Source organism: Salvelinus fontinalis, chromosome 26 (genome assembly GCF_029448725.1).
Source record: "Salvelinus fontinalis isolate EN_2023a chromosome 26, ASM2944872v1, whole genome shotgun sequence".
Taxonomy (NCBI): domain Eukaryota; kingdom Metazoa; phylum Chordata; class Actinopteri; order Salmoniformes; family Salmonidae; genus Salvelinus; species Salvelinus fontinalis.
In genome coordinates, this window is record NC_074690.1 from 11,017,235 (window position 1) to 11,036,204 (window position 18,970).

Genomic DNA, 18,970 nt, shown 5'->3' on the forward strand with positions numbered 1-18,970 from the left:
AATGTAATGTAAAATGTGGTTTTGTTTTACTTTCACTTTCAAACAGAGACTGCTCCAGCTAGTTATTTGGTAAGCGTTGGTGGTATAGTGGTGAGCATAGCTGCCTTCCAAGCAGTTGACCCGGGTTCGATTCCCGGCCAACGCAACTGGGTATTTTGTTTGAATCACCCTTTGAAATGAATCTGCTAAAAGTCCAGTGCAGCTATTTTTATCTCAGTATCAAATAGGGCTGACACCATTTAGTCAACTGGTCGATAGGCTGTTGGTCGACTGAGAATTTTTTCGTTTAGCAGTTGCCCGAAAAAAAGATTTATGGCACGTCTTGATTGACGCATATCTCCCTGCTGTTTGAGGTGAAGAAATGTTATAAAATAGCCCTACCTGATTACTTCTTGTCCTTGCGCAAATAGTATTTTATACAATGTTGCAAGTTTGTTAGCTCAAGCATCTGGCTGTACCAACAATGGAGAGCTAACTCTGCCACTAGAGGTCCTGGTTCAAGTCTGTGTCATCTGTTGCATCCGGCCGCAACCGGGAGACCCATGGGGCAGTGCACAATTGGTCCAGTGTCGCCTGGTTTAGGGGAGGGTTTGGCTGGCAGGGATATTCTTGTCCCATTGCGCACTAGCGATTCCTGTGGAGGGCCGGGACGCAATGCACGCTGACACGTTCGCCAGGTGTAGGGTGTTTCCTCTGACACATTGGTGCAGCTGGTTTCCAGGTTAAGTGAGCAGTGCAGCTTGGCTGGGTTGTGTTTCGGAGGACGCGTGGCTCTCAACCTTCACCTATCCTGATTCTGTTGTGGAGATGGGACAAGACTGTAACTACCAATTGGATATCATGAAATTTGGGGGTAAAAAATAAATTGAAGGTTAATTGGTACACTAAATGGAAACTGAACCCTCTGGTGTAGCCTAATTCCGGGAGCGTAATGGTGCGAAGGCCATCAGCAGCGGGAGGAGGAGATTTGGGAATAGGTTTTTGCTTCTGGTTAGGTTATCTTGGTTTCTGGCATCCTCTTGAGTAATTTGTGTCTTCATTATTTAATCACAGTGTGCTTAATTAAAGCATCAGACAAGCCTACATATAGTTGATTTTATTCAGTCTATATATGGAAAAATACACTTTTTAAAATTTGAACCAGTCGATTGGTCGAAAGAACAGACGGCTTTTGGTATACTAAAAAAATAAATAATTGTAGGGGACTTCAGCAATGGATTAGTCAAATAATTTCTGGGTAACAATCAAATACCTTACTGTGATTGTTTTCAATTAAAATGATCAAAAATGATCAAAAATGACTTGTCAGTAAAGAGCAATTTGTCAAGCAAGAATTTTGCTAGGAATGTCTTGCATTGTCTGAGTGGAAAGGGGGAAAGCTGAAAACTAGCTGTTATTGGCAAGGCCGTTTGGAACTCTTGGTTATTGGTCTATTAACTAATTTACCGCCTGGTGATGTCAGTGATGTACTTTTAGGGAACCCCATTATTATTCTGCTAATGTAAAATGTGGTTCATCCACCTCTGGCCTGCTCGCCTCCCTCCCTCTGAGGAAGTACAGTTCCCGCTCAGCCCAGTCAAAACTGTTCGCTGCTCTGGCACCCCAATGGTGGAACAAACTCCCTCACGACGCCAGGTCAGCGGAGTCAATCACCACCTTCCGGAGACACCTGAAACCCCACCTCTTTAAGGAATACCTAGGATAGGATAAAGTAATCCTTCTAACCCCCCCCCCCCCTTAAAAGTTTTAGATGCACTATTGTAAAGTGGTTGTTCCACTGGATATCATAAGGTGAATGCACCAATTTGTGCTAAATGACTTAAATGTAATGTAAAATGTGGTTTTGTTTTACTTTCACTTTCAAACAGAGACTGCTCCAGCTAGTTATTTGGTAAGCGTTGGTGGTATAGTGGTGAGCATAGCTGCCTTCCAAGCAGTTGACCCGGGTTCGATTCCCGGCCAACGCAACTGGGTATTTTGTTTGAATCACCCTTTGAAATGAATCTGCTAAAAGTCCAGTGCAGCTATTTTTATCTCAGTATCAAATAGGGCTGACACCATTTAGTCAACTGGTCGATAGGCTGTTGGTCGACTGAGAATTTTTTCGTTTAGCAGTTGCCTGAAAAAAAGATTTATGGCACGTCTTGATTGACGCATATCTCCCTGCTGTTTGAGGTGAAGAAATGTTATAAAATAGCCCTACCTGATTACTTCTTGTCCTTGCGCAAATAGTATTTTATACAATGTTGCAAGTTTGTTAGCTCAAGCATCTGGCTGTACCAACAATGGAGAGCTAACTCTGCCACTAGAGGTCCTGGTTCAAGTCTGTGTCATCTGTTGCATCCGGCCGCAACCGGGAGACCCATGGGGCAGTGCACAATTGGTCCAGTGTCGCCTGGTTTAGGGGAGGGTTTGGCTGGCAGGGATATTCTTGTCCCATTGCGCACTAGCGATTCCTGTGGAGGGCCGGGACGCAATGCACGCTGACACGTTCGCCAGGTGTAGGGTGTTTCCTCTGACACATTGGTGCAGCTGGTTTCCAGGTTAAGTGAGCAGTGCAGCTTGGCTGGGTTGTGTTTCGGAGGACGCGTGGCTCTCAACCTTCACCTATCCTGATTCTGTTGTGGAGATGGGACAAGACTGTAACTACCAATTGGATATCATGAAATTTGGGGGTAAAAAATAAATTGAAGGTTAATTGGTACACTAAATGGAAACTGAACCCTCTGGTGTAGCCTAATTCCGGGAGCGTAATGGTGCGAAGGCCATCAGCAGCGGGAGGAGGAGATTTGGGAATAGGTTTTTGCTTCTGGTTAGGTTATCTTGGTTTCTGGCATCCTCTTGAGTAATTTGTGTCTTCATTATTTAATCACAGTGTGCTTAATTAAAGCATCAGACAAGCCTACATATAGTTGATTTTATTCAGTCTATATATGGAAAAATACACTTTTTAAAATTTGAACCAGTCGATTGGTCGAAAGAACAGACGGCTTTTGGTATACTAAAAAAATAAATAATTGTAGGGGACTTCAGCAATGGATTAGTCAAATAATTTCTGGGTAACAATCAAATACCTTACTGTGATTGTTTTCAATTAAAATGATCAAAAATGATCAAAAATGACTTGTCAGTAAAGAGCAATTTGTCAAGCAAGAATTTTGCTAGGAATGTCTTGCATTGTCTGAGTGGAAAGGGGGAAAGCTGAAAACTAGCTGTTATTGGCAAAGCCGTTTGGAACTCTTGGTTATTGGTCTATTAACTAATTTACCGCCTGGTGATGTCAGTGATGTACTTTTAGGGAACCCCATTATTATTCTGCTAATGTAAAATGTGGTTCATCCACCTCTGGCCTGCTCGCCTCCCACCCTCTGAGGAAGTACAGTTCCCGCTCAGCCCAGTCAAAACTGTTCGCTGCTCTGGCACCCCAATGGTGGAACAAACTCCCTCACGACGCCAGGTCAGCGGAGTCAATCACCACCTTCCGGAGACACCTGAAACCCCACCTCTTTAAGGAATACCTAGGATAGGATAAAGTAATCCTTCTAACCCCCCCCCCCCCCTTAAAAGTTTTAGATGCACTATTGTAAAGTGGTTGTTCCACTGGATATCATAAGGTGAATGCACCAATTTGTGCTAAATGACTTAAATGTAATGTAAAATGTGGTTTTGTTTTACTTTCACTTTCAAACAGAGACTGCTCCAGCTAGTTATTTGGTAAGCGTTGGTGGTATAGTGGTGAGCATAGCTGCCTTCCAAGCAGTTGACCCGGGTTCGATTCCCGGCCAACGCAACTGGGTATTTTGTTTGAATCACCCTTTGAAATGAATCTGCTAAAAGTCCAGTGCAGCTATTTTTATCTCAGTATCAAATAGGGCTGACACCATTTAGTCAACTGGTCGATAGGCTGTTGGTCGACTGAGAATTTTTTCGTTTAGCAGTTGCCCAAAAAAAAGATTTATGGCACGTCTTGATTGACGCATATCTCCCTGCTGTTTGAGGTGAAGAAATGTTATAAAATAGCCCTACCTGATTACTTCTTGTCCTTGCGCAAATAGTATTTTATACAATGTTGCAAGTTTGTTAGCTCAAGCATCTGGCTGTACCAACAATGGAGAGCTAACTCTGCCACTAGAGGTCCTGGTTCAAGTCTGTGTCATCTGTTGCATCCGGCCGCAACCGGGAGACCCATGGGGCAGTGCACAATTGGTCCAGTGTCGCCTGGTTTAGGGGAGGGTTTGGCTGGCAGGGATATTCTTGTCCCATTGCGCACTAGCGATTCCTGTGGAGGGCCGGGACGCAATGCACGCTGACACGTTCGCCAGGTGTAGGGTGTTTCCTCTGACACATTGGTGCAGCTGGTTTCCAGGTTAAGTGAGCAGTGCAGCTTGGCTGGGTTGTGTTTCGGAGGACGCGTGGCTCTCAACCTTCACCTATCCTGATTCTGTTGTGGAGATGGGACAAGACTGTAACTACCAATTGGATATCATGAAATTTGGGGGTAAAAAATAAATTGAAGGTTAATTGGTACACTAAATGGAAACTGAACCCTCTGGTGTAGCCTAATTCCGGGAGCGTAATGGTGCGAAGGCCATCAGCAGCGGGAGGAGGAGATTTGGGAATAGGTTTTTGCTTCTGGTTAGGTTATCTTGGTTTCTGGCATCCTCTTGAGTAATTTGTGTCTTCATTATTTAATCACAGTGTGCTTAATTAAAGCATCAGACAAGCCTACATATAGTTGATTTTATTCAGTCTATATATGGAAAAATACACTTTTTAAAATTTGAACCAGTCGATTGGTCGAAAGAACAGACGGCTTTTGGTATACTAAAAAAATAAATAATTGTAGGGGACTTCAGCAATGGATTAGTCAAATAATTTCTGGGTAACAATCAAATACCTTACTGTGATTGTTTTCAATTAAAATGATCAAAAATGATCAAAAATGACTTGTCAGTAAAGAGCAATTTGTCAAGCAAGAATTTTGCTAGGAATGTCTTGCATTGTCTGAGTGGAAAGGGGGAAAGCTGAAAACTAGCTGTTATTGGCAAAGCCGTTTGGAACTCTTGGTTATTGGTCTATTAACTAATTTACCGCCTGGTGATGTCAGTGATGTACTTTTAGGGAACCCCATTATTATTCTGCTAATGTAAAATGTGGTTCATCCACCTCTGGCCTGCTCGCCTCCCACCCTCTGAGGAAGTACAGTTCCCGCTCAGCCCAGTCAAAACTGTTCGCTGCTCTGGCACCCCAATGGTGGAACAAACTCCCTCACGACGCCAGGTCAGCGGAGTCAATCACCACCTTCCGGAGACACCTGAAACCCCACCTCTTTAAGGAATACCTAGGATAGGATAAAGTAATCCTTCTAACCCCCCCCCCCCCCTTAAAAGTTTTAGATGCACTATTGTAAAGTGGTTGTTCCACTGGATATCATAAGGTGAATGCACCAATTTGTGCTAAATGACTTAAATGTAATGTAAAATGTGGTTTTGTTTTACTTTCACTTTCAAACAGAGACTGCTCCAGCTAGTTATTTGGTAAGCGTTGGTGGTATAGTGGTGAGCATAGCTGCCTTCCAAGCAGTTGACCCGGGTTCGATTCCCGGCCAACGCAACTGGGTATTTTGTTTGAATCACCCTTTGAAAGGAATCTGCTAAAAGTCCAGTGCAGCTATTTTTATCTCAGTATCAAATAGGGCTGACACCATTTAGTCAACTGGTCGATAGGCTGTTGGTCGACTGAGAATTTTTTCGTTTAGCAGTTGCCCAAAAAAAAGATTTATGGCACGTCTTGATTGACGCATATCTCCCTGCTGTTTGAGGTGAAGAAATGTTATAAAATAGCCCTACCTGATTACTTCTTGTCCTTGCGCAAATAGTATTTTATACAATGTTGCAAGTTTGTTAGCTCAAGCATCTGGCTGTACCAACAATGGAGAGCTAACTCTGCCACTAGAGGTCCTGGTTCAAGTCTGTGTCATCTGTTGCATCCGGCCGCAACCGGGAGACCCATGGGGCAGTGCACAATTGGTCCAGTGTCGCCTGGTTTAGGGGAGGGTTTGGCTGGCAGGGATATTCTTGTCCCATTGCGCACTAGCGATTCCTGTGGAGGGCCGGGACGCAATGCACGCTGACACGTTCGCCAGGTGTAGGGTGTTTCCTCTGACACATTGGTGCAGCTGGTTTCCAGGTTAAGTGAGCAGTGCAGCTTGGCTGGGTTGTGTTTCGGAGGACGCGTGGCTCTCAACCTTCACCTATCCTGATTCTGTTGTGGAGATGGGACAAGACTGTAACTACCAATTGGATATCATGAAATTTGGGGGTAAAAAATAAATTGAAGGTTAATTGGTACACTAAATGGAAACTGAACCCTCTGGTGTAGCCTAATTCCGGGAGCGTAATGGTGCGAAGGCCATCAGCAGCGGGAGGAGGAGATTTGGGAATAGGTTTTTGCTTCTGGTTAGGTTATCTTGGTTTCTGGCATCCTCTTGAGTAATTTGTGTCTTCATTATTTAATCACAGTGTGCTTAATTAAAGCATCAGACAAGCCTACATATAGTTGATTTTATTCAGTCTATATATGGAAAAATACACTTTTTAAAATTTGAACCAGTCGATTGGTCGAAAGAACAGACGGCTTTTGGTATACTAAAAAAATAAATAATTGTAGGGGACTTCAGCAATGGATTAGTCAAATAATTTCTGGGTAACAATCAAATACCTTACTGTGATTGTTTTCAATTAAAATGATCAAAAATGATCAAAAATGACTTGTCAGTAAAGAGCAATTTGTCAAGCAAGAATTTTGCTAGGAATGTCTTGCATTGTCTGAGTGGAAAGGGGGAAAGCTGAAAACTAGCTGTTATTGGCAAAGCCGTTTGGAACTCTTGGTTATTGGTCTATTAACTAATTTACCGCCTGGTGATGTCAGTGATGTACTTTTAGGGAACCCCATTATTATTCTGCTAATGTAAAATGTGGTTCATCCACCTCTGGCCTGCTCGCCTCCCACCCTCTGAGGAAGTACAGTTCCCGCTCAGCCCAGTCAAAACTGTTCGCTGCTCTGGCACCCCAATGGTGGAACAAACTCCCTCACGACGCCAGGTCAGCGGAGTCAATCACCACCTTCCGGAGACACCTGAAACCCCACCTCTTTAAGGAATACCTAGGATAGGATAAAGTAATCCTTCTAACCCCCCCCCCCCCCTTAAAAGTTTTAGATGCACTATTGTAAAGTGGTTGTTCCACTGGATATCATAAGGTGAATGCACCAATTTGTGCTAAATGACTTAAATGTAATGTAAAATGTGGTTTTGTTTTACTTTCACTTTCAAAGAGAGACTGCTCCAGCTAGTTATTTGGTAAGCGTTGGTGGTATAGTGGTGAGCATAGCTGCCTTCCAAGCAGTTGACCCGGGTTCGATTCCCGGCCAACGCAACTGGGTATTTTGTTTGAATCACCCTTTGAAAGGAATCTGCTAAAAGTCCAGTGCAGCTATTTTTATCTCAGTATCAAATAGGGCTGACACCATTTAGTCAACTGGTCGATAGGCTGTTGGTCGACTGAGAATTTTTTCGTTTAGCAGTTGCCCGAAAAAAAGATTTATGGCACGTCTTGATTGACGCATATCTCCCTGCTGTTTGAGGTGAAGAAATGTTATAAAATAGCCCTACCTGATTACTTCTTGTCCTTGCGCAAATAGTATTTTATACAATGTTGCAAGTTTGTTAGCTCAAGCATCTGGCTGTACCAACAATGGAGAGCTAACTCTGCCACTAGAGGTCCTGGTTCAAGTCTGTGTCATCTGTTGCATCCGGCCGCAACCGGGAGACCCATGGGGCAGTGCACAATTGGTCCAGTGTCGCCTGGTTTAGGGGAGGGTTTGGCTGGCAGGGATATTCTTGTCCCATTGCGCACTAGCGATTCCTGTGGAGGGCCGGGCGCAATGCACGCTGACACGTTCGCCAGGTGTAGGGTGTTTCCTCTGACACATTGGTGCAGCTGGTTTCCAGGTTAAGTGAGCAGTGCAGCTTGGCTGGGTTGTGTTTCGGAGGACGCGTGGCTCTCAACCTTCACCTATCCTGATTCTGTTGTGGAGATGGGACAAGACTGTAACTACCAATTGGATATCATGAAATTTGGGGGTAAAAAATAAATTGAAGGTTAATTGGTACACTAAATGGAAACTGAACCCTCTGGTGTAGCCTAATTCCGGGAGCGTAATGGTGCGAAGGCCATCAGCAGCGGGAGGAGGAGATTTGGGAATAGGTTTTTGCTTCTGGTTAGGTTATCTTGGTTTCTGGCATCCTCTTGAGTAATTTGTGTCTTCATTATTTAATCACAGTGTGCTTAATTAAAGCATCAGACAAGCCTACATATAGTTGATTTTATTCAGTCTATATATGGAAAAATACACTTTTTAAAATTTGAACCAGGTGATTGGTCGAAAGAACAGACGGCTTTTGGTATACTAAAAAAAATAAATAATTGTAGGGGACTTCAGCAATGGATTAGTCAAATAATTTCTGGGTAACAATCAAATACCTTACTGTGATTGTTTTCAATTAAAATGATCAAAAATGATCAAAAATGACTTGTCAGTAAAGAGCAATTTGTCAAGCAAGAATTTTGCTAGGAATGTCTTGCATTGTCTGAGTGGAAAGGGGGAAAGCTGAAAACTAGCTGTTATTGGCAAAGCCGTTTGGAACTCTTGGTTATTGGTCTATTAACTAATTTACCGCCTGGTGATGTCAGTGATGTACTTTTAGGGAACCCCATTATTATTCTGCTAATGTAAAATGTGGTTCATCCACCTCTGGCCTGCTCGCCTCCCTCCCTCTGAGGAAGTACAGTTCCCGCTCAGCCCAGTCAAAACTGTTCGCTGCTCTGGCACCCCAATGGTGGAACAAACTCCCTCACGACGCCAGGTCAGCGGAGTCAATCACCACCTTCCGGAGACACCTGAAACCCCACCTCTCTAAGGAATACCTAGGATAGGATAAAGTAATCCTTCTAACCCCCCCCCCCCCCTTAAAAGTTTTAGATGCACTATTGTAAAGTGGTTGTTCCACTGGATATCATAAGGTGAATGCACCAATTTGTGCTAAATGACTTAAATGTAATGTAAAATGTGGTTTTGTTTTACTTTCACTTTCAAACAGAGACTGCTCCAGCTAGTTATTTGCTAAGCATTGGTGGTATAGTGGTGAGCATAGCTGCCTTCCAAGCAGTTGACCCGGGTTCGATTCCCAGCCAACGCAACTGGGTATTTTGTTTGAATCACCCTTTGAAAGGAATCTGCTAAAAGTCCAGTGCAGCTATTTTTATCTCAGTATCAAATAGGGCTGACACCATTTAGTCAACTGGTCGATAGGCTGTTGGTCGACTGAGAATTTTTTCGTTTAGCAGTTGCCCAAAAAAAAGATTTATGGCACGTCTTGATTGATGCATATCTCCCTGCTGTTTGAGGTGAAGAAATGTTATAAAATAGCCCTACCTGATTACTTCTTGTCCTTGCGCAAATAGTATTTTATACAATGTTGCAAGTTTGTTAGCTCAAGCATCTGGCTGTACCAACAATGGAGAGCTAACTCTGCCACTAGAGGTCCTGGTTCAAGTCTGTGTCATCTGTTGCATCCGGCCGCAACCGGGAGACCCATGGGGCAGTGCACAATTGGTCCAGTGTCGCCTGGTTTAGGGGATGGTTTGGCTGGCAGGGATATTCTTGTCCCATTGCGCACTAGCGATTCCTGTGGAGGGCCGGGCGCAATGCACGCTGACACGTTCGCCAGGTGTAGGGTGTTTCCTCTGACACATTGGTGCTGCTGGTTTCCAGGTCAAGTGAGCAGTGCAGCTTGGCTGGGTTGTGTTTCGGAGGACGCGTGGCTCTCAACCTTCACCTATCCTGATTCTGTTGTGGAGATGGGACAAGACTGTAACTACCAATTGGATATCATGAAATTTGGGGGTAAAAAATAAATTGAAGGTTAATTGGTACACTAAATGGAAACTGAACCCTCTGGTGTAGCCTAATTCCGGGAGCGTAATGGTGCGAAGGCCATCAGCAGCGGGAGGAGGAGATTTGGGAATAGGTTTTTGCTTCTGGTTAGGTTATCTTGGTTTCTGGCATCCTCTTGAGTAATTTGTGTCTTCATTATTTAATCACAGTGTGCTTAATTAAAGCATCAGACAAGCCTACATATAGTTGATTTTATTCAGTCTATATATGGAAAAATACACTTTTTAAAATTTGAACCAGTCGATTGGTCGAAAGAACAGACGGCTTTTGGTATACTAAAAAAATAAATAATTGTAGGGGACTTCAGCAATGGATTAGTCAAATAATTTCTGGGTAACAATCAAATACCTTACTGTGATTGTTTTCAATTAAAATGATCAAAAATGATCAAAAATGACTTGTCAGTAAAGAGCAATTTGTCAAGCAAGAATTTTGCTAGGAATGTCTTGCATTGTCTGAGTGGAAAGGGGGAAAGCTGAAAACTAGCTGTTATTGGCAAAGCCGTTTGGAACTCTTGGTTATTGGTCTATTAACTAATTTACCGCCTGGTGATGTCAGTGATGTACTTTTAGGGAACCCCATTATTATTCTGCTAATGTAAAATGTGGTTCATCCACCTCTGGCCTGCTCGCCTCCCTCCCTCTGAGGAAGTACAGTTCCCGCTCAGCCCAGTCAAAACTGTTCGCTGCTCTGGCACCCCAATGGTGGAACAAACTCCCTCACGACGCCAGGTCAGCGGAGTCAATCACCACCTTCCGGAGACACCTGAAACCCCACCTCTTTAAGGAATACCTAGGATAGGATAAAGTAATCCTTCTAACCCCCCCCCCCCCCTTAAAAGTTTTAGATGCACTATTGTAAAGTGGTTGTTCCACTGGATATCATAAGGTGAATGCACCAATTTGTGCTAAATGACTTAAATGTAATGTAAAATGTGGTTTTGTTTTACTTTCACTTTCAAACAGAGACTGCTCCAGCTAGTTATTTGGTAAGCATTGGTGGTATAGTGGTGAGCATAGCTGCCTTCCAAGCAGTTGACCCGGGTTCGATTCCCAGCCAACGCAACTGGGTATTTTGTTTGAATCACCCTTTGAAAGGAATCTTCTAAAAGTCCAGTGCAGCTATTTTTATCTCAGTATCAAATAGGGCTGACACCATTTAGTCAACTGGTCGATAGGCTGTTGGTCGACTGAGAATTTTTTCGTTTAGCAGTTGCCCGAAAAAAAGATTTATGGCACGTCTTGATTGATGCATATCTCCCTGCTGTTTGAGGTGAAGAAATGTTATAAAATAGCCCTACCTGATTACTTCTTGTCCTTGCGCAAATAGTATTTTATACAATGTTGCAAGTTTGTTAGCTCAAGCATCTGGCTGTACCAACAATGGAGAGCTAACTCTGCCACTAGAGGTCCTGGTTCAAGTCTGTGTCATCTGTTGCATCCGGCCGCAACCGGGAGACCCATGGGGCAGTGCACAATTGGTCCAGTGTCGCCTGGTTTAGGGGATGGTTTGGCTGGCAGGGATATTCTTGTCCCATTGCGCACTAGCGATTCCTGTGGAGGGCCGGGCGCAATGCACGCTGACACGTTCGCCAGGTGTAGGGTGTTTCCTCTGACACATTGGTGCTGCTGGTTTCCAGGTCAAGTGAGCAGTGCAGCTTGGCTGGGTTGTGTTTCGGAGGACGCGTGGCTCTCAACCTTCACCTATCCTGATTCTGTTGTGGAGATGGGACAAGACTGTAACTACCAATTGGATATCATGAAATTTGGGGGTAAAAAATAAATTGAAGGTTAATTGGTACACTAAATGGAAACTGAACCCTCTGGTGTAGCCTAATTCCGGGAGCGTAATGGTGCGAAGGCCATCAGCAGCGGGAGGAGGAGATTTGGGAATAGGTTTTTGCTTCTGGTTAGGTTATCTTGGTTTCTGGCATCCTCTTGAGTAATTTGTGTCTTCATTATTTAATCACAGTGTGCTTAATTAAAGCATCAGACAAGCCTACATATAGTTGATTTTATTCAGTCTATATATGGAAAAATACACTTTTTAAAATTTGAACCAGTCGATTGGTCGAAAGAACAGACGGCTTTTGGTATACTAAAAAAATAAATAATTGTAGGGGACTTCAGCAATGGATTAGTCAAATAATTTCTGGGTAACAATCAAATACCTTACTGTGATTGTTTTCAATTAAAATGATCAAAAATGATCAAAAATGACTTGTCAGTAAAGAGCAATTTGTCAAGCAAGAATTTTGCTAGGAATGTCTTGCATTGTCTGAGTGGAAAGGGGGAAAGCTGAAAACTAGCTGTTATTGGCAAAGCCGTTTGGAACTCTTGGTTATTGGTCTATTAACTAATTTACCGCCTGGTGATGTCAGTGATGTACTTTTAGGGAACCCCATTATTATTCTGCTAATGTAAAATGTGGTTCATCCACCTCTGGCCTGCTCGCCTCCCTCCCTCTGAGGAAGTACAGTTCCCGCTCAGCCCAGTCAAAACTGTTCGCTGCTCTGGCACCCCAATGGTGGAACAAACTCCCTCACGACGCCAGGTCAGCGGAGTCAATCACCACCTTCCGGAGACACCTGAAACCCCACCTCTCTAAGGAATACCTAGGATAGGATAAAGTAATCCTTCTAACCCCCCCCCCCCCCTTAAAAGTTTTAGATGCACTATTGTAAAGTGGTTGTTCCACTGGATATCATAAGGTGAATGCACCAATTTGTGCTAAATGACTTAAATGTAATATAAAATGTGGTTTTGTTTTACTTTCACTTTCAAACAGAGACTGCTCCAGCTAGTTATTTGGTAAGCGTTGGTGGTATAGTGGTGAGCATAGCTGCCTTCCAAGCAGTTGACCCGGGTTCGATTCCCGGCCAACGCAACTGGGTATTTTGTTTGAATCACCCTTTGAAATGAATCTGCTAAAAGTCCAGTGCAGCTATTTTTATCTCAGTATCAAATAGGGCTGACACCATTTAGTCAACTGGTCGATAGGCTGTTGGTCGACTGAGAATTTTTTCGTTTAGCAGTTGCCCGAAAAAAAGATTTATGGCACGTCTTGATTGATGCATATCTCCCTGCTGTTTGAGGTGAAGAAATGTTATAAAATAGCCCTACCTGATTACTTCTTGTCCTTGCGCAAATAGTATTTTATACAATGTTGCAAGTTTGTTAGCTCAAGCATCTGGCTGTACCAACAATGGAGAGCTAACTCTGCCACTAGAGGTCCTGGTTCAAGTCTGTGTCATCTGTTGCATCCGGCCGCAACCGGGAGACCCATGGGGCAGTGCACAATTGGTCCAGTGTCGCCTGGTTTAGGGGATGGTTTGGCTGGCAGGGATATTCTTGTCCCATTGCGCACTAGCGATTCCTGTGGAGGGCCGGGCGCAATGCACGCTGACACGTTCGCCAGGTGTAGGGTGTTTCCTCTGACACATTGGTGCTGCTGGTTTCCAGGTCAAGTGAGCAGTGCAGCTTGGCTGGGTTGTGTTTCGGAGGACGCGTGGCTCTCAACCTTCACCTATCCTGATTCTGTTGTGGAGATGGGACAAGACTGTAACTACCAATTGGATATCATGAAATTTGGGGGTAAAAAATAAATTGAAGGTTAATTGGTACACTAAATGGAAACTGAACCCTCTGGTGTAGCCTAATTCCGGGAGCGTAATGGTGCGAAGGCCATCAGCAGCGGGAGGAGGAGATTTGGGAATAGGTTTTTGCTTCTGGTTAGGTTATCTTGGTTTCTGGCATCCTCTTGAGTAATTTGTGTCTTCATTATTTAATCACAGTGTGCTTAATTAAAGCATCAGACAAGCCTACATATAGTTGATTTTATTCAGTCTATATATGGAAAAATACACTTTTTAAAATTTGAACCAGTCGATTGGTCGAAAGAACAGACGGCTTTTGGCTCAGTGGACTAATCCATTGCTGAAGCCGTGGGGATGGAAACAATTTCTGTTTTATTTCATTCCATTTACGAGTTGTCAATGTATTCATTGTGTCTTGTTTAGAGTGCTCCTGTCAATAATGTTTAAGGATGCGCACCTGATTACCCATAGAAGTAGACCTAGGCTACCTGGCCTGCTAGCAAATGTAGGCTTATAAATGTGCCCATTTGGGGATCTGACAGTATTTCTGATTCTCTTTAACCACCACCACTTATGAGCTGTGGAGCTTCTCAAAGTACATTTTTCTTCACCTCAAACAGCAAGGAAACAAAGTCTGTTTTTACATCCATTGAGAATGACAATAGTTCCTCAAGGTAGCCTATTTGAAAAATATTTTTTTTTATCCATTGCTGAAGCCGTGGGGATGGAAACAAGTTCTGTTTAATTTCATTCCATTTACGAGTTGTCAATGTATTCAATGTATTTTCGTAAATACTTTCTTAACACGTGTTTTTCTTAAAACATAATTGTTGGCTAAGGGCTTGTAAGTAAGCATTTCACTGTAAGGTCTACCTACACCTGTTGTATTCGGCTCATGTGATAAATACAACAGGATTTGAGTTGATCGCACCAAGCTTTTAATATAAAATGTCATTTCTTTCACTTTCAAAAACAGAACATTCAAAGCAAATGAAAAGAGCAGCGTTGGTGGTATAGTGGTGAGCATAGCTGCCTTCCAAGCAGTTGACCTGGGTTCGATTCCCGGCCAACGCAGTTGTTTTGTTTTGGGGGGGATTCTGTTTGTTTCTTTTCTTTCTCTAGTCCTCAATTCTCAATTCTATTTCATTCACAGGGCATGTAGTGTATTCTGACAAAGAGCGGGGAGGGTGACCTAAAACTGCTCCGCCATGCGTTCTCTCGATGAGTCAGGCTGCAGCACTTTTTTCTTTCATTAAAAATACTTTATTTTAGCCTGGGACAAATACATTTTTACCACCAACCCTCATTTTGTCACTTTTTCTGTGAAGATAATAATATGTTATATATACTTCATAACAAAACTTTCCTTCATTAAAGTCATGTGCCTCCTTAGCGCAGTAGGTAGCGCGTCAGTCTCATAATCTGAAGGTCGTGAGTTCGATCCTCACAGGGGGCAGAGTCTTTTGCGCCATCTTGATTTGAGTATTTTGCAGTATTCTTATATTTCACACATGTTGCATTTTGGAATGCCCCAAAAAGTTGTCAAAGACTCCATTCACCCAAGTCATAGACTATCTCTCTTTTACCGCACAACAAGTGGTACTGGAGAGCCAAGTCCAGTCCAGTCTAATCCAGTCCAGATTTCAGTTTTTCAGTTTTTTCAGGGTTTCTTTCTGAAAATCACACTTTTTGATAGAAAAACAACACAATTTGGATGTTCTAAGTCCACAACAATGTTTAAACCAACCAAATTTTTGAGGTCTGGAAAAAATCTGAGAACTTTGGTTGTAGTTGCCCTTTAATTCAAGTGCACACCTAACATGACACTGTTGTTTAGCTGTGCTTTTGTGGCGCACATGTGATGGTAGAGTTTCCACAACAAATACCCACTGGATGGATTAAAATAATTATGATATCATATAGGCCTAGACTTTGTAGTTAACATTTAATTGTTTCATGTTCCTCGGCGTATACATGATTGACGATCCGAAATGGTCCACCCACACAGACAGTGTGGTGAAGAAGGCACAACAGGAGGCTGAAGAAATTTGGCTTGTCCCATAAAATCCTCACAAACTTTTACAGATGCACAACTGAGAGCATCCTGTCCGCCTGTATCACGGCCTGGGACGGCAAGGGCACCGCCTGCAACCGCAGGGCTCTCCAGAGGATGGTGCGGTCTGCCCAACCCATCACCGGGGGTAAACTACCTGCCCTCCAGGACACCTACAGCACACGATGTCACATGAAGGCCAAAAAGAAATATGAAGGACAACAACCAACCCGAGCCACTGCCTGTTGATTGATTGGTTTAATTTATTTGACAATTTGTAAAATATATACATAAGGGCGCTCCAGCCGGTGACGTCTCCACATACATCCCAATATCATCCAGAAGGCGAGGTCAGTACAGGTGCTTCAAAGCTGGAACCGAGAGACTGAAACACAGCTTCTAACTCAAGGCCATCAGACTGTTAAATTGTGATCACTAGGCGGCTTCCACCCGGTTACGTAAACCTGCACCTGAGAGGCTGCTGCCCTATATACAGACTTGAAATCACTGGCCACTTTAATAATGGAACACTAGTCACTTTAATAATGTTTACATATTCTTGCTTTACTCATCTCATATGTATATACTGTATTCTATTCTACTGTATTTTAGTCTATGCCGCTCCAACATTGCTCATCCTAATATTTATATAGTTCTTAATTCCACTCTTTTACTTTCAGATTTGTGTGTATTGTGTGTATTGTTGTGAATTGTTACATAATACTGCACTGTTGGAGCTAGAAACACAAGCATTTCGCTACACCCACAATAACATCTGCTAAACATGTGTATGTGAACAATCACATTTTATTTTTATTTGATTTGAGAAAGCATGTGCTCCTGAGTTGGGAAAATCTTGTGCTATACACCGACACATGTCTTGTATTCAATATCCTAAATGGCCTGGCTCCCCCTCCACCTAGGACTTTTGTTAAACAGAAATCTCAAACCCATGGCAGCAGATCCACAAGGTCTGCCATGAGAGGTGACTGTATAGTTCCCTTAAGGAAAAGCACCTTTAGTCAATCTGCTTTCTCTGTGAGAGCTTCCCATGCAATCCAAGATGGCGTAGCAGTGTTTTGTTTCGTCCTCTCGTGTACGTTTGTATTTTTCGTATTTCTTGTATATATATATATATTTTTTTTTTTCTTCTATCTCTTTTCGATTTTTAATTCGATTATACCTTCCGGTAACCTACCTCACCCAATGTGATACGGAATCGCTATTATTTTTTAACTTTGGAACACATTCAAGAACCCCCAGTAGCTAACCAGCTAATCAGCTACAAGCTATTTAGTCATTTTTAGCCGCTGCTAGCAGCTTTTACCTTCTGCACAGACACCAGCACTGTTATTAGCCTGGAAATTACTCACCAATTTACCAGCATCGGACTGTCTCTCGACAACAACGCCGGATTCCTGCCGTAATCCCTGAGCCACTACTTCTGATCCTCACAGCTAGCTTGCAGCTAGCGCAGCTAGCGCCACTGCCACGAAGGTAGCACCAGTTAGCAAACACAATTCTACAATTACAACCTCTCTTTCCCCATCGCCACCCGGATTGGATTCTCTGTCGACACGACCACGTCTGGTCTGCAGACGAATACCCCATCCGCTGTGCCCTCAACCGGCCTCCGTCTGAGCAGACCCCCTCCGTCTGAGCAGACCACCCCCCGGGCTACTAACTTTAAACGCCGCGTGCTAGCGTAGTGGCGGCTCCCCTGCTCCATCTACGGCTGCCCCCTGGACACTATGATCACTTGGCTACATAGCTGATGCCTGCCGGACTGTCCATTAATTCACGGTACTCCATTCTGTTTATTTGTGTTTTATCTGACGGCTCTGTGTTTTAACTCAGGCTCTGTGTGTAGTTAATCCGACCCTCTCTGCCTAGTCGTCGCCATTTTTACCTGCTGTTGCAGTGTTAGCTGACTAGCTGCTGTTATCTCACCTGTTGTTTTAGCTAGCTCTCCCAATCAAGACCTGCAATCACTGTATGCCTTACTGTATGTCTCTCTCAAATATCAATATGCCTTGTATACTGTTGTTCAGGCTAGTTATCATTGTTTTGGTTTGCAATGGACCCCGTAGTTCCACTCTCCGTACCTCTGATACCTCCTTTGTCCCACCTCCCACACATGCGGTGACCTCACCCATTGAGACCAGCATGTCCAGAGATACAACCTCTCTTATCATCACCCAGTGCCTGGGCTTGCCTCCGCTGTACCCGTGCCCCACCATACCCCTGTCTGCACATTATGCCCAGAATCTATTCTACCACGCCCATAAATCTGCTCCTTTTATTCCTTGTCCCCAACGCTCTAGGCGACCAGTTTTGATAGCCTTTAGCCGCACCCTCATCCTACTACTTCTCTGTTCCTCGGGTGATGTGGAGGTAAACCCAGGCCCTGCATGTCCCCAGGCACCCTCATTTGTTGACTTCTGTGATCGAAAAAGCCTTGGCCTCATGCATGTCAACATCAGAAGCCTCCACCCTAAGTTTGTCTTACTCACCGCTTTAGCACACTCTGCCAACCCTGATGTCCTTGCCGTGTCTGAATCCTGGCTTAGGAAGGCCACCAAAAATTCTGAGATTTCCATACCCAACTATAACACTTTCCGTCAAGATAGAACTGCCAAAGGGGGAGGAGTTGCAATCTACTGCAGAGATAGCCTGCAAAGTTCTGTCATACTTTCCAGGTCTATGCCCAAACAGTTCGAACTTCTAATTTTAAAAATTAATCTCTCCAGAAATAAGTCTCTCACTGTTGCCGCCTGCTACCGTCCCCCCTCAGCTCCCAGCTGTGCCCTGGACACCATCTGTGAATTGATCGCTCCCCATCTAGCTTCAGAGTTTGTTCTGTTAGGTGACCTAAACTGGGATATGCTTAACACTCCGGCAGTCCTACAATCTAAGCTAGATGCCCTCAATCTCACACAAATCATCAAGGAACCCACCAGGTACAACCCTAAATCCGTAAACATGGGCACCCTAATAGACATTATCCTGACCAACTTGCCCTCCAAATACACCTCTGCTGTCTTCAATCAAGATCTCAGCGATCACTGCCTCATTACCTGTATCCGCTACGGGTCCGTGGTCAAACGACCACCCCTCATCCCTGTCAAACGCTCCCTAAAACACTTCTGCGAGCAGGCCTTTCTAATCGACCTGGCCCGGGTACCCTGGAAGGATATTGACCTCATCCCGTCAGTTGAAGATGCCTGGTCATTCTTTAAAAGTTACTTCCTCACCATATTAGACAAGCATGCTCCGTTCAAAAAATGCAGAACTAAGAACAGATA

At 43.7% G+C, this 18,970-nt stretch overlaps 10 non-coding genes across 10 annotated transcripts; all 10 read left to right on the forward strand.

Annotated features, from left to right (window-relative positions):
• The first annotated feature begins 73 nt into the window (after positions 1-73).
• Positions 74-145, forward strand: trnag-ucc (transfer RNA glycine (anticodon UCC)). Its single transcript has one exon. It is a non-coding gene; the product is annotated as a tRNA-Gly (tRNA).
• A 1,750-nt stretch (positions 146-1,895) lies between these two features.
• Positions 1,896-1,967, forward strand: trnag-ucc (transfer RNA glycine (anticodon UCC)). The gene has a single exon. It is a non-coding gene; the product is annotated as a tRNA-Gly (tRNA).
• A 1,751-nt stretch (positions 1,968-3,718) lies between these two features.
• On the forward strand, positions 3,719-3,790 carry trnag-ucc (transfer RNA glycine (anticodon UCC)). The gene has a single exon. It is a non-coding gene; the product is annotated as a tRNA-Gly (tRNA).
• Positions 3,791-5,541: 1,751 nt separating this feature from the next.
• On the forward strand, positions 5,542-5,613 carry trnag-ucc (transfer RNA glycine (anticodon UCC)). Its single transcript has one exon. It is a non-coding gene; the product is annotated as a tRNA-Gly (tRNA).
• A 1,751-nt stretch (positions 5,614-7,364) lies between these two features.
• Positions 7,365-7,436, forward strand: trnag-ucc (transfer RNA glycine (anticodon UCC)). The gene has a single exon. It is a non-coding gene; the product is annotated as a tRNA-Gly (tRNA).
• A 1,751-nt stretch (positions 7,437-9,187) lies between these two features.
• trnag-ucc (transfer RNA glycine (anticodon UCC)) lies at positions 9,188-9,259 on the forward strand. Its single transcript has one exon. It is a non-coding gene; the product is annotated as a tRNA-Gly (tRNA).
• Positions 9,260-11,009: 1,750 nt separating this feature from the next.
• trnag-ucc (transfer RNA glycine (anticodon UCC)) lies at positions 11,010-11,081 on the forward strand. Its single transcript has one exon. It is a non-coding gene; the product is annotated as a tRNA-Gly (tRNA).
• Positions 11,082-12,831: 1,750 nt separating this feature from the next.
• trnag-ucc (transfer RNA glycine (anticodon UCC)) lies at positions 12,832-12,903 on the forward strand. The gene has a single exon. It is a non-coding gene; the product is annotated as a tRNA-Gly (tRNA).
• Positions 12,904-14,614: 1,711 nt separating this feature from the next.
• On the forward strand, positions 14,615-14,686 carry trnag-ucc (transfer RNA glycine (anticodon UCC)). The gene has a single exon. It is a non-coding gene; the product is annotated as a tRNA-Gly (tRNA).
• Positions 14,687-14,995: 309 nt separating this feature from the next.
• Positions 14,996-15,068, forward strand: trnam-cau (transfer RNA methionine (anticodon CAU)). The gene has a single exon. It is a non-coding gene; the product is annotated as a tRNA-Met (tRNA).
• The last annotated feature ends 3,902 nt before the right edge of the window (positions 15,069-18,970 follow it).